Source organism: Moschus berezovskii, chromosome 9, assembly GCF_049115385.1.
Source record: "Moschus berezovskii isolate FMDL1 chromosome 9, NW_MosBer_1.0, whole genome shotgun sequence".
NCBI lineage: Eukaryota > Metazoa > Chordata > Mammalia > Artiodactyla > Moschidae > Moschus > Moschus berezovskii.
This window is the reverse complement of record NC_142468.1, coordinates 40,926,799-40,940,729: the sequence shown is the minus strand read 5'-3', so window position 1 is coordinate 40,940,729 and position 13,931 is coordinate 40,926,799. Positions and strand designations below refer to the sequence as shown.

Below are 13,931 nucleotides of genomic sequence, written 5' to 3'. Positions count from 1 at the left end.
TATGTTTATGGTAATTTCATGGGAAAATAGAAAAGATCCCCAATGTATTGAGCAAACATTCCACAACTCATTAGGCCATTTACTCCTCAATCCACTTCCCTAAACTGAAAGGAGAGAGGCTTCTGGCTAAGAAATTCTGACCCCAGTGGCGACAGGGAGGGTCTGCCTTCCTCTGGTCTCAGCTGTAAGCCTGTCTCAGGCAGCCCTCAGGCTTCTTCCGGACTCAGTTCCCTCCACAAGCCCATAAACAAGGCGAAAAGCTGACAGGAACTAAGCCAGGATTCTTGGCCTCCTATTCTCCCGTATGCCAGAGAAAAAGTAGGCCACCTTCCAATATGCAGCCAGCTAGGAATTCAGCCTCCTCCTCCTCCTCCTCCCCTTTCCTTTACCCTCGCCAGACAGCCCTGTGGACAGCCTTCTCAGGCTTCCGGCTCTCCTGGCCAGCTGGGAAAGGAACGGCCTTTCCAGACCCCTGTGAGCTTGCCAATAAACCCTTCTTTTCTACTCAAGAGCCAGAATTGGGAGATTACAAAGCCACTGTCACAAAATGGTCACTAATAGAGGTTTTAAGAGACCAAGGGGAAGAAAGAATTTCTGGGTCAAAGGAAAAGAAAGACGATGGCAAGTTTCTAGCAGTGTAGTCATGGTTTGCTATAGTCGGCTGATAATCAGAGAAAATCTTTTCCTTCCAAGGGACCCCAGGCAGGCTGGAAGATGTATTTCTGAAATCTGTTCAAAGCCACATTTCATTAGTTTTATTTTATGAGGAGCTTTCTGTTTGCACATTAACCCCATTTCTCTAAGATGTGAAAAATTTGATACTTCATTAAGATACATAGACATTGGTATGAGATATCTGTTTCAGATGTAGACTTCCTGGGGACTGGGTGAGAAAGCAGCTAGATACACCCGTTCCTGCAGACTGCATTCCCGTATGCCCATGGACTCCAGCATGACTACTGAGCTGAGTCTGTGGTGCGAATCTCCTCCAAGGTCAGTCTTAGTGTCTCTTGGCCCAGAAACTTGCCTGGCTCCGTCATAGACCTCTCTCATGTGGTAGTGATTCTCTGACTTGGCTGGGTATTATCTGGGATTCACTGGGCTCCAAAAATCATAAATCTCTTTCAGGGCCAGTTTTGGATTGGCACCAAAGCTACCTTTGAAGCAGCCAATGAGAAAGGTCCAGTCTGTGTGGCCAGTGGGAGGCTACCATACCTTTCTGTGGAAGACTGACTGGCTACTCTCCTCTACTAACCATGTGCCCCATTTTCAAGGCCACCAACAGTATTAGAAAAATAATTTTTCTTAAACTGGCCTAAGAGAAGAGGTACTGTCTGCATTCATTTTTCCTAGGGAGTTCCCATGATTCTTAAGAGGACAGAGCACTGACAAACTCCATTTATTTACAGTTTCTAACACTAGGTCCTAGACAAGGCAAAAATGTCCTCTGAAGCTCTTACTCCAGAAATATGGATCTCTTAGTAGTCTATGACTGCAAGTAGTAACCAGGCAAGTAGTTCTTGACAGAGCAAAAGCACACATAATCTTAAAAATGAATGACCTTCAAACATGGACTGCACAAACATTTTTAATCATCAAATCAACATTTTTCAGCATCAAGTTAAAATCCAGTTCTTATCCAGCACTATTTTGCATATATATGTATATAGTGGTTTAGTCACTAAATGGTGTCTGACTCTTGTGACCCCATGGACTGCAGCCTGCCAGGCTCCTCTGTCCATGGGATTCTTCAGGCAAGAATACTGGAGTGGGTTGTCATTTCCTTTTCCAGGGAATCTTCCCAACCCAGGAATTAAACCTGGATCTCCTGCACTGCAGGCAGGTTCTTTACCCAACTGAGCTATAAGGGAAGGTGTTATCATATGTTACTTATATATATATGTTACTTATATATATATATACGTTACTTATATATATATATATGTTACATATATATATGTTACTTTTATATATATATATACATATTTCATTTAATCTGAAATAAAACTTCATTTTATTGGTGTTACTCATATTTTTTAGATGAGGAAGCTGAAGCTCAAGGAGAAGTCAAATAACAAGATCAGTGTCACATAGATTATAAAAGATGCAGGCAAGATTTGACTGTGGGTGTCTTTACTCAGCAAGCTCCTTTTCTTCTAGGATTCACATTCCTCCAATATTGTCCTGGAGCCACTTTGGACGGAGCAGGATTGCATGATTGGGAAGCAGGTAAGACTATAATCAAGCGTTCTCATTATTTCTTCCAAATTTACTTTACCTGCTTTGCATATTGGGTTTTCATGAAAGATTTTCCTTGAAGATAAGAAAAGTTGGACCATAGAACAATACACCACTTGTCCTCCTATTTCAGGCTTCCTGCTTAGGAAAAAATAATAGCTAGCAGAGCAACATATGATTGCCTAGATATTTTCTAAGGATACGATTTCTGAGGGATCCTATGGCACATTAATCGATTACCATGCTAACTCACTAGACAATCAGTGATGATACCCCATACTCCCTTGTGGCCCAAATTTTGTCTCATAGATCAAAATTTTAATTAAGGAAAATAAGAATGACTGAATTTCAGACTCTTAATGTGTTTTATATTTGAGAGAAAATATTAAATTTCCCCCAGCTCTTATGACTTGGAAAGGATAGGCTAGTGATAATTAGGACACATGAATTTCTAAACCTAATACTGCCACTAGTTTACTAAATGACCCTGGGTAAGACATGACACTTCCTGGGCTGTGATTTTTTTAAAATTACATCCATATTTAACATTTTCTGATTTCTCTGTACAATATCAAAATGCACAGGCTATTAGAACCCACTCTAGAGTCTAGCTTAGTGGCACTTTGGCCTCTTAAAAGAAGGAAGAGGCAATGGCAAGGTATATGGCCTCAGAGTTGAGCTGTCAAGTGGTTTCCATCAGTGATAACTGTCTTCTGGCTTCTTGCTGATTTCAGTTAGCCCTGCTTTCCAATGACAAGACAGTCCAGGATAACTCTGATCATCTGAGGTTGGTATATTTCTGGAACTATCTCCCCTTCTGATTTCTCAACCTAAGATGTTACTATCAGGATTTTCCTTATCGGCTATGCTGAGCACCTTTTTCAGAGAGGCACTCTCAGATGAAAACAAAGGACAAAATCAAAAGCCACTTACCTTGTTAATCTAGCTCCCCCCACCAAGTCCAGCCCCCCAATCTGGCCCCCAAACCAAGTAACCTGGGCCTGTCTTCTAGGCTTCTCTCTACTGCCATCTCATGGTGAGGAAGCCTTTTTCTGAGAATTAACTTTTCCTTTGGTACAGGGCCTCACTGACAAAGAAGACATAAAAATTACAGGGTCCTGTCCACCAGAGCAGCCGTCTTTTTAACAGATCGCATAGGACATGAAGATCAGAAATAACCAGAGAATGACTGGATAGACTGTAGTTTAAGCAAAGAGTATATCAGCACTTAATTCAAGAAATAAGAAAAAAGTTCCCTAGGAGAGAGAGGAATCCTGAATGTTCTGAATTCCATCTCCCCCCTCCATCCCCGATGGAGGTGGGAACTTTAAAATACTAGAATCATGGAGACCCATTTATGGGACTAAAATACTTAAAACTGCACTGAGTCAGCAGTGATTTCAACACCATCACTGTAGCAGTCTATCGATATGTCCCAGTGTCTGTACAGATGTTCAGTCACCATGATGCTCAGTCACCCAGTAGATGCTTACTCAGTCACCTGATAACACCGTCGCTGTTTGAATAGAACTGCTTACTGCCCTGATATTCAGGAGACAAAATGGTCTCATGTCCCAGCCAATTAACTGTCTTTCTTTGGTACTTGATTGCTTCTTCTTGTGTCACTTGATCATAATCATGAGTATTTCCCTCTACAGAAAGTGTTGGTTGTTCAGTTATGTCCAATTTTTTGCAACCTTATGGACTGTAGCCCACCAGGCTCCTCTGTCCATGGGATTTTCCAGGCAAGAATACTATAGTGGGTTGCCATTTCCTACTCCAGGGGATCTTCCCAACCCAGGGATCAAACCCATGTCTCTTGCATCTCCTGAATTGGCAGGTGGATTCTTTACCACGAGCACCACCTGGAAAGCCATTTCCCTCTATGCACACCACACAACTTGCTCTGCTCCATCAACTGCCTGCCAGATATGGCTGTTACAGTATATACATTTGGCTGTGAAAACAATACACTTGACGTTGATTTAAATTTGGAAACACCCCTGTAAAGCATGTTTAGCTTATGGCATGCAGCAAACAGACCTAGATTATTATTCAAATGTTGTGCTTCGAAGCAGTGCCTCTATTATTTATCCTTATTCTCCTCCATTTGGGTTTTTCCTAAATTGGCAATGCAGGTTTAAAAAATCATGATAAAACTTGAATTTTGATCTCTACTGTATCAAGGATTCAATCTAAAGAGCTAGTCCAAGCTGAACAGTTAGTTAATGCTAGTCAAGTGCTAATGTTGAGGCACAAATCCAGACTAGATGACAGATATTTCCCTAAGAATAATGAAACTTCCAAGTTCAAACTCAAATCAAGTAGCAGTATACACATGTGGAAGAGACAAAATTGCAAAAGACCCATGTCTTACTCTAAGGAGTCCTGGTCTTCTTCAGGATTCCAGGCTCTCAATTAGTGGCCAAGAGATCCAGGGCTCTGCATTCTATAGGAAATTAAAGAAAACAAAAAGACATTGGAATAGCTACAAATGCAGTGAAAATGAATTGCCTAAAGTTTACTCAAGAAACAGAAAATAAATTGGAACTAAGTTCATAATCCTAGTTTATCTAAGCAATTCAAGGGTTTCAACCAAAAATATTTCTCCACACAGAATCAATATGTGAGCCGAGAGCCTTGTACTGGATCTTAGAAGGGATGCAACATGGTTACTGTAGGAAATATGACTGTTTCAGGTAGAACAAGGACATGGGTGAGGTAACATGAGGGCACATACGACACTGTTAATTTCTTTTCAGTTGTTCTGGTGAGTTTAAGGAAAAAGTCTTATTTTGATTAACGTACGTCTCTAACTTTGCCAATCTCTCTTTTAACTAACATAGGTCTTGGCAGATCACAAGATTCAACTAGTTCTTATTAATCATGTTTGTTTCCACTGCATTTATATTTCTCACAAACCATAGCCATTTTCATTTATCTACTTATGGTAGAGATAAAGTGTTTCCTTTTAAAATGATTTGAAATTTAAGAGTGAGTCAATTTTTCAAAAAAATTTAAGTAAACAATATTACTTTTGATATACCAATAGAGGAAAAATGATGAAGGTAATAAATAGGTGACTGTACTGTGCATTGTTGTGTCCGATTCTTTGTGACTGCATGGACTGTAGCCCACCAGGCTCCTCTGTCCATTGGGATTCTCCAGGCAAAAATACTGGAGTGGGTTGCCATGCCTTCCTTCAGGGGATCTTCCCAACCCAGGGATCGAACTCAGGTCTCCCATAGTGCAGGCAGATTCTTTATTGTCTGAGCCACCAGAGATGCCCAAGAATACTGGAGTGGGTAGCCTAACCCTTCTCCAGGGGATCTTCCTGACCCAGGAATTGAACTGGGGTCTCCTGCATTACAGGTGGATTCTTTACCAGCTTAGCTACCAAGGAAGCCCCATATATGTGTATCAGTTCAGTTCAGTTCAGTTCAGTCGCTCAGTCGTGTCTGACTCTTTGCGACCCCTGAAACTCCAATATATGTGTATAGGTATACATATATATCTGCATATATTATCACATATTATTTAAATTAGAAAGGAGGTTGAAATTTCTGATTTCCTTGTCTGTATTCTATTTCCAACTAGAAGGCAGTCAGGTATAATGCAGCAAGTGACAAACAGTGGCACAAGCCTGTTATTTAATAACATGTATACAAGCCTATGCTTCACCAAGCATTGCTACATAAACTGTGTAATCTGAATCTCAAAACAGCCCAGTCGATGTTATCATTTCCCACACTATAGATGAGAGAGAAAACTAAGGCCCACAGATGGGATTCAAATCTGTCTTCTACTTGCCACTTTAGCAGGCACATCTGCAGAATGGCACCAATGCTGCTAGGTTAGGTCCTACAGAAACTCACGATGATAAAAAAAAAAAAAAAAATTACACCAAATTTCCCTTAGCATCCTGTTAGAGAAAGCAAAGGGTCAAAATCTTCATTCCAAGCAAACTGTCATGTTGTGCAAAAGGGATGTGATAAGATAGATAAACCATCTCACTCCCATTTCCCACATATCTAGATGGACTCTAAATTAGTTTATCCCTAATTAAATATCATTTTTAATTCCTCCATCCCTTCCTTTGCTTCTAAATCTACCGTTTAGCTAACATTTTCAAGTTGCTTTTTCCTTCAAATTTGCCAGCCTTCTTGCATTTCTAGCCTTCACACATTTAATGAGAATACACTGGGTATATGAGGCCTTGAGTCAACTCACCTTCTCTAGGTTGCATTTTCCAGCAAGCATTAGCATAAATACCAGTATGTTTACACCATAATTACTTTAATTCCCTTGGCCCCAGCAGACCTGGAGTATGTCAATCCACAACGATTTCAGGGGTAAGGGATGATTACTGGTCCATGAAACACAAATTACAATAAATGCTTGGAAATTTGGCACACCATTCCTAAAAGGATCCCAACTTTGCATCAGGAGGGCACAAGGCTTTTTCCCTGATTGTGAGTGATCTTCTAGGTCTTCAGGGTTTCTTTTTTAAATGAGGATCAAAATTATTTTCTTTGAATTTTCTCCATGAAAATTACAAATATGAACATTTTGGCATCTTCAAAGTACACCAAAAGAAAAACATGTCAGGAAAGTATGTTTCATCCTGGAGAAAACCACTAAGTAAATATTCCTGTAAGACTGGCAAGACTCCTCCCTGGATTTATAACATAAAGTTAGGGATCTTTCTCTTTCATAGACTATAAAAGAGCTTAGCACCACTAGCAATGTTGCAAAGTAAGCGTCTAAGAAATAAGAACTTTAAATGGCATGTGGACAATTATTTACACACATATGAATGTACAGAGGTCTATGTTTAGGGGCTTATTATTAATAACCAGACAATTAAGAGTGGTAGAGGTTGAAGTTGGGCTTCCCTGGTGGCTCAGAGGTTAAAGCGTCTGCCTCCAATGCGGGAGACCTGGGTTCGATCCCTGGGTCGGGAAGATCCCCTGGAGAAGGAAACGGTAACCCACTCCAGTATTCTTGCCTGGAGAATCCCATGGACGGAGAAGCCTGGTAGGCTACAGTCCATGGGGTCGCATAGAGTCGGACACGACTGAGCGACGGAACGGAACGGAACGGAGAGGTTGAAGTTAAAGGCACAATTTAAGTGATTATTGCATTATGAGGGATATTTCCATTTTTTATACAATAAAGATCCATATATCACTAGTCAAAGGATATTTACTGATTATTTAACATGTGCAGCGCACTGGGGGTATAGGACAGAAGAAGTTCTTGTGTAGAACCCACTATATACCAGATGCTGTGCAGCAGAATTTCCTGTATATATGTGAGCAATGAGGGTTGTGGGGTAAGACAGAGAGCAAATGTAGGAGAAGGAAAGGAGGCGGAATTTCTAGTTTGAGTCTCAGTGTTATTCATTAGTGGGATTCTGTGGAATTATTTTTCTATTTACACAAGAGACTTAAAAACTTAAGTTGAGGACTAATTCAGACAAACATACTTGGTCCATAACAAGACTTCATTTATCAGTGGGGTAGGGTAACCCATGGGACTGTCACTTTGGTTTATGTCCTGACCTGTGTGTGGACCCATGTATATGGCACTTGTCTATTAATGTGGTATTTAAATTAAATTTGGGAGAGAGAGAAGTGAGTTTCCGTTTTGGCAGGGTGCAGGTGGTTTGTGGATATAGAGGACTGCAAACGATATGCTATAACCTGGGCATCTTGAGAGCTTACCATGGCAGCATACCAGCAGCTCCTCAAACCAGTAATCTCAGAGAAGTGAAAATCAGACCTGGCTGTGGGATACACTGCAAGTGTATCTGAGGTGTATCAGGAAGCTTGCCCCTGGCATGAACCTGAGCACTAGTACTAGTCAGTGATTTGATACGATGCAGAGAACACAGGTGGATAAGGCAATGGCACCCCACTCCAGTACTCTTGCCTAGAAAATCCCATGGATGGAGGAGCCTGGTAGGATACAGTCCATGGGGTCACTAAAAGTCAGACACGACTGAGCGAATTCACTTTCACTTTTCACTTTCATGCATTAGAGAAGGAAATGGCAACCCACTCCAGTGTTCTTGCCTGGAGAAGCCCAGGGACAGGGGAGCCTGGTGGGCTGCCGTCTATGGGGTCACACAGAGTCAGACACAACTGAAGCAACTTAGCAGCAGCAGCAGCAGAAAACACAGCTATCATCAAAAGCATCTGAAGCAGAAGGCATGCATTGCCATGCCCTCCTCCAGGGAATCTTCTCAACCCAGTCATATATTATGAATACATTTCTTAATAAGAGCAAATAACACCTCTTAATGGTAATTCACTCCAGTATTCTTGCCTGGAGAATCCCATGGGCAGAGGAGTCTGGCGGGCTGCAGTCCATGGGGTCGCAGAGAGTCGGACACAACTGAGTGACTGAGCATGCATGCACACAAAACACCTCTAGGGACGCTATGCTACAGGGGCTGAATTTATTAGAATAGCAGTGAATGGCCCATCCACATGAATACTTTTTATTATTCACTATTTCTGTGAGTCTGGAAAACATGTTCTACATAGAAAATATATATAATAGTCATGACAATGAAAGCGCATGGTCCTCATTTTACTGATGAAGAACTATAACCCTCTAAAATAAAATCTCTTGTTCAGTTCAGTTCAGTTCAGTCGCTCAGTCGTGTCCGACTCTCCGCGACCCCATGAATCACAGCACGCCAGGCCTCCCTGTCCATCACCAACTCCCGGAGTACACTCAAATACATGTCCACAGAGTCGGTGATGCCATCCAGCCATCTCATCCTCCATCGTCCCCTTCTCCTCCCACCGTTTAAGTTGAATGGCTTCCCTGGTGGTTCAGATGATAAAGAATCTGCCTGCAAGGCAGGAGATCCATGTTCAATTCCTGGGTCAAACGGATCCCTTGGAGGAGGAAATGGCAACCCACTCCAGTATTCTTGCCTGGAGAATTCCATAGACAGAGGAGCCTGGCGGGCTACAGTCCATGGGGTCGTGAAAAGTTGGATAGGACTGAGAAACTAACACTTTCACTTCTTTTATTCATAGGTTGAAATATGCCCCCTAAAATGATACATCCATGCCCTAAGCCTAGAAACTGTGAATATTAACTTACATGGCAAAAGATGTGATTAAGTTTAGGATATTGAGAAGAGGAGTTTATTCTGGATTATCTAGTTGGGCCCTAAAGACAACCACATGAACCCTTATAAGAGAGAGGTAGAGGGAACTTTGGGATGGACACACAGAGAAGATGTACAGAAAAGAAGGAAGCAATGTGACCACAGAAGAGAAGATTGGAGTGATGCAGTCACAAGCCTGGAGCCACCAGAAGTTGGATGAGGCAAGGAACAGATTCTTCTTAAAACCTGCATGGCTTGGCTAACACCTTGATTTCACACTTTCGGCCTCTAGAACTGTGAGAGAACACATTTTTGTTTTAAATCACCCAGTCTATAATAATTTGCTTTAAAAGTATAGGAAAAAATACAAGTTACACAATTAACTAGCAAGAGGAAGAGAGATGTTTCAAATCAGAGTTTGTCTGACTTTAAAATCTGTCTCTTTGGGCCCACTGGGGTGCCTCCCATATTCCATCGACATATGTCATGACCATATAGCTCTTGGGTCTTTCAAGATACCTTCTTACCATCTACTTTAGCCAAAACCACTAAACCACTTTATATTTGGAAATCACTAAAAATTGCTATATATGTTACGATTTAAACAAAATGTAAAGGCTTCAACAATTGAGTCAAGAGAACTTGTTATGATCAGGAAAAAGTATACGACAGAGAAGATTTTGAGTGATGAGAAAAATGATATACATAATTGGATAACTGTCCTCTAAAGGACAGAGGGGAAAATTAGAAGCCCCATTCAAATACACAGCGTCAGCCAGCTTGCAATTGGAAGTCTTGTACTAAAATGAAAACCTAATTAAATTTAATCCTGGTTGTTTCTGTTATCACTACAGTGGATTGTTACTATCCCTTCTGGAATCTGAGGTATTCTTATTTACTTACTGAAGATCTTTTCCTTAAAAAAATCTTTTCCACATCCAAGGTCATTTACTGAATCAATTTTGTGTCTACATCCTTCATGGTCAGACATTTTCTTTCTGTCCATGAGCCTCTTTCAATGCCATCTGTTTTGCTAAGGGATTTAGTGAATTACAAACCAGATCAGCAACATACAGGGACACAAATACTGGGTTCTTAAAAAACAAGTTTTAGCTTTACTTCAGCACTTCACCCTCTCCACTGAGGGTGAATTAAGTCATCTTCATGAGAAATAAAATTACTTATATTCCTGCCTAACCTTAATAACGAAGAAGAAGAAGGCCTTTTATCTATTCATTGTAAACAGAGTAATTACAATGGCTCACAGAAGCAGGAAAAGACAACAACAAACCACCATATTTAGTTTTTCATTTTCTCTAAGAACCTGAACAACTTGGTAGTCTTAACTCTAGCTTCTTACAGCTAACATTTTAATCTCTCATGGCAGAGAAGCAAGAAACAACTTTATGTCCAGGTAATAAAAGCATCACTAAAATCAATACTCAGAGATAATGTAGGAAATAGGTTCAGTTTTTGCTAAAACACTATACGTTTCCCACTTGAGAAGATCAAAGCTGAGATGGGGCAATTGGGGTCTGGCTTTCACCTTCTAGAGTCGTTGGTCAGGCAACATACAATAGAGCTTTCCTGCTACATAAGGCACAGTACTGAGGAATAGAAAAGGTTTAAATGTGTCATCTCTGCCCAAAAATTCTAGTTGGGTAGATAAGAAATGATGTCTTATTATTTTAATAGCCTCAAACAATTGAAACAAAAAGAACCTCAAATAAGAGTTCAAGACAACAAAAATATCACAAGACATGTTTCAGTTCAGTTCAGTTCAGTTGCTCAGTCATGTCCAACTCTCTGCGACCCCATGAATCACAGCACACCAGGCCTCCCTGTCCATCACCAACTTCCGGAGCTCATCAAAACTCATGTCCATTGAGTCAGTGATGCCATCCAGCCATCTCATTCTCTGTCGTCCCCTTCTCCTCCCGCCCCCAATCCCTTTCAGCATCAGACTCTTTTCCAGTGAGTCAACTTGTCGCATGAGGTGGCCAAAGTATTGGAGCTTCAGCTTCAGCATCAGTCCTTCCAATGAACACCCAGGATTGATCTCCTTTAGAATGGACTGGTTGGATCTCCTTGCAGTCCAAGGGACCCTCAAGAGTCTTCTCCAGCACCCCAGTTCAAAAGCATCAATTCTTCGGCGATCAGCTTTCTTCACAGTCCAACTCTCACATCCATACATGACCATGGGAAAAACCATAGCCTTGACTAGACGGACCTTGGTTGGTTATCAATAATTGCTACAGGATGTCAGAAAAACTGGACAGAACATATACTGGAGTGGTCTGGATGTCAGTACCAAGACTGGCAATGAATTACGCTAGATGGATATAAAAAGCCAAAAACAATCAATATCTAGAATCACCAAATGATACCTTTATGAATATTCAATATACTTTGGTAATGCATAAGGACTGCCTTTCTCATGCAGCCAGATCAAATCTGTTATACTGACTTTAACCAGTGCACATTTATACCCTTTTCCTTCCAACACAGTATAAATGTCAGTATGGAAACAGCAACATATATTTTCTCCACGTATTATACAAATGTGTTCTGCATGTGGAAGTTCTAATCTTATGGATCTTATCCCTTTGGGACTAGTTGTGTGTTTATATTGACTTTAGTTCATCCTTCTTAAATTAACAAAGAAGGACCAGATTTTCCATTCCAAATAGAATGACTCATCCATCTAAGTACAAAAAGCAATGAAATTCCCAAGAAGAAGCCTCTTCCTAATATCCTGTACACCGCACATTATCAAGAAGAATTTACTTAGAGAGTAACAGAAGTACTACTACTACAAGTTGCAATGATGGAAACCTGGTCCCATGCCATCTATTATATTGTCATAGGGTTATCAAATCTGACAGACAAATCTCAGATTCTTGTTCTACCAGATTCAATTTAACCATTGATCTGATAAATATTACAGAATGCCTTCTTTATACTAAATAATGTTTCAGGTATTGCAGATATAATGGTGGTGGTAGGGAAGGTATAAGGTCTGTGTGCTCATAGAGTTTACATTCAAGTGTGTGTGTGTGTGTTATTGTGTTGGGGAGAGAGAGACAACAAACACACGGTACACTGACTAAAGGCAATTCAGATTGTGAGGTATCTGCTGTGTGGAAATAATAATGATGTGATGAGATGGAGAGGGACTGTTGGGGAGGGCAGAAGTGGGAGTGCAGTTACTTCAGATGGTGTAGTCACCCAAGGTCTCTTGGAGGAAATCACATTCTAATAACTGGCAGAAAGTAGTGATACAAAGATCAAGGGAAGAGTGGTACAGGTAGAGAAAAGAGCAAGTACAAAGGCCCTAGGATGGAGGTGAGTTCATTCAAGGATAAGCAGGAGGGTCAGTACCATTGAAGCAGGATGAGAGAGAGAAGTGTTGAGAAGAAGTAGGAAAAGGAAGACAGGACTTAGATCATTTGGGGCCTTGTGGGCCATGGAAAGGATGCAGTATGCCTGCCTAGGACAAATATTAACAGTAATTTCCTAAGATCAGGCAAATTTAGTTGAATTAATTTCTAAGTTATTATATCTGCTCTTACATACTAAAATACTCACAGAGTTGGACTGTGAAGAAAGCTGAGTGCTGAAGAATCGATGCTTTTGAACTGTGGTGTTGGAGAAGACTCTTGAGAGTCCCTTGGACTGCAAGGAGATCCAACCAGTCCATTCTAAAGGAGATCAATCCTGGGTGTTCATTGGAAGGACTGATGTTGAAGCTGAAACTCCAATACTCTGGCCACCTTATGCAAAGAGTTGAGTCAGTGGAAAAGACTCTGATGCTGGGAGGGATTGGGGCAAGAGGAGAAGGGGACGACAGAGAATGAGATGGCTGGATGGCATCACCGACTTGATGGATGTGAGTTTGAGTGAACTCCGGGAGTTGGGGATGGACAGGGAGGCCTGGCGTGCTGTGATTCATGGGGCTGCAAAGAGTCGGACATGACTGAGAGACTGAACTGAACTGAACTGACTGAACATTTTAGATTTTAGATACTTATTTGAATATTTACTAAAAATATAATGTTTACCAAAACTGAGATATGCCGTTTTCATAGTTTGATGATGCTATTTCAAGTTACATGATAATTAAGATTTGTTTTTAAATTTTAAATTGGAGGATAATTGCTTTACAATGTTGTGTTGGTTTCTGCCATACAACAATATGAATTGGCTATAAGTACACATATGTCTCTTCCCTCTTGAACCCCCCTTCCACACGCACCCTATACCAGCCCTCTCAGTTGTTACAGAGCACCAGACTGGGCTCCCTGTGTTATATAGCAAGTTCCCAGTAGCTATCTATTTTACATGATAGTGTACATATGTCAATGCTACTTTCTCAATTCATCCTATGCTTGGCTTCCCCCACTGTGTCCACAAGTCTGTTCCCTACATCTGTATCTCTATTCCTGGCCCTACAAATAGGTTCATCAGTACCATTTTTCTAGATTACATATATATGCATTATTATACAATTTTTTTCTCTGACTTACTTCACTGTGTTTAACAGGCTCTAGGTTCATCCACCTCA

General features: G+C 40.9%; 1 long non-coding RNA gene across 6 annotated transcripts in view; it reads right to left on the bottom strand.

The window, feature by feature from the left end:
* LOC148776438 (uncharacterized) overlaps positions 1-13,931 on the bottom strand; it is a 572,377-nt gene that overhangs the window by 245,577 nt on the left and 312,869 nt on the right. For all 6 annotated transcript variants that reach the window (XR_016038187.1, XR_016038192.1, XR_016038189.1 and 3 more), the window contains exon 3: positions 4,616-4,687. This is a non-coding gene — a long non-coding RNA (uncharacterized LOC148776438). The remainder of the gene's footprint in view (positions 1-4,615; positions 4,688-13,931) is intronic.